Source organism: Suricata suricatta, chromosome 13 (assembly GCF_006229205.1).
Source record: "Suricata suricatta isolate VVHF042 chromosome 13, meerkat_22Aug2017_6uvM2_HiC, whole genome shotgun sequence".
In the NCBI taxonomy this organism is placed as follows: Eukaryota; Metazoa; Chordata; class Mammalia; order Carnivora; family Herpestidae; genus Suricata; species Suricata suricatta.
In genome coordinates, this window is record NC_043712.1 from 4,853,462 (window position 1) to 4,854,679 (window position 1,218).

Sequence of the window (1,218 nt, forward strand, 5' to 3'; positions counted from 1 at the left end):
GTGAGGGCTGTCGGCACATGGCCCCGGGCCCCACCAGTCAGATCACCCACCGGATCAGTGGCTGGGGAAGCAAAGAGGCAGGGACACAAAGGATCTCCTGCAAAGGAACCGCAGACTGCCCGTCCTGGTGGGGGTGCCCGTGCCCAGGAGTAGCTGTGTCCAGGTTCCATGCCAGCAGCACTGGGGTCATGGGGTTCCCACAAGGTCACCCCTGGCCAGCTCTGGGAGACCCTGTTCCTGGCTGCCAGGCCCTGAGCTGGTTTCTCTGGCCTCCCAGCCTCCTTCTGGTTCATTCCTTTCCTGCTTAAATCAGCCATTTTCTGTTGCTTGCAGTGAAGACCTCTAACTGAGGCAAGTGGGTATCCCCATTTTACAGCTAAGGATGCTGAGGCTCAGAAAACTTAAGTACCTTCCCCGAGATCACACAGCAGGACCGTCTGTGGATGCTGGAGTCACTGGGCATCCCAACCACGGCCAACCTGGAAGGGGGGTGCTGAGCACTTTCAGAGTGCCATGCCGATGTCCAGGGACAGTGGTATAGGTTGCTCACTGCTCTAGGGCACGTGGCCAAGAAGTGAGGCTCAAGTCTACTCTTCTTGCCAAGGCCATTGTGCCAAAAGGGAAGGACGTACATTTTTAATTTATACAAAGTCACCCAATGGTCAGCGGCAGCCCTGTTGAAGCCCAGCCCCCAGGACTGAGCCACAAGAGAGGGTTGGAAGGCCACTGGTGTGAGGAGGGGAGAGACAACAGGCTCATTTCCTACCCCAGCTCTAGAACAGGGTCAGCAAACCTCGGCCCCCAGGACAACTCCTGCCTGCTGCCTGTTTTTATCTGGCTTATGAGCCAAGAATGGTTGGAATGTTTTTAAATGGTTTTTAAAAAGCAAAAGACAAATATCTTAAAATACTTCTTGAATAATAGTTGAAGAATACATGAAAAACTTAGGAAATTCCCATCTCCGGGTCCACAAGTGTCACTGAGATCCAGCCACGCCCAGGCGATTCCGTGTGGCCTGGGGCTCTGGGCCCCTCCCCAGGCAGGGTCCAGTGGGTGCAACAGACGCCGTGGGTGGCCCCCTGTGGCTCTGGGGACTCCCCCCGGGAACCTAGCCAGAGGCCTCTTCCCACCGCTCCGCCCCCTTCTCCCAGCTCCCGGGAGATTTCAGGGCCACCTATGGCCACGCCTCCCTGCCCTCCACTGGCCTTTCCTGGCTCC

General features: G+C 56.8%; 1 protein-coding gene across 1 annotated transcript in view; it reads left to right on the forward strand.

Moving 5' to 3' along the window:
- FIBCD1 (fibrinogen C domain containing 1) overlaps window positions 1-1,218 on the forward strand; it is a 29,812-nt gene that overhangs the window by 14,116 nt on the left and 14,478 nt on the right. The gene's annotated exons all lie outside the window — the stretch shown is intronic.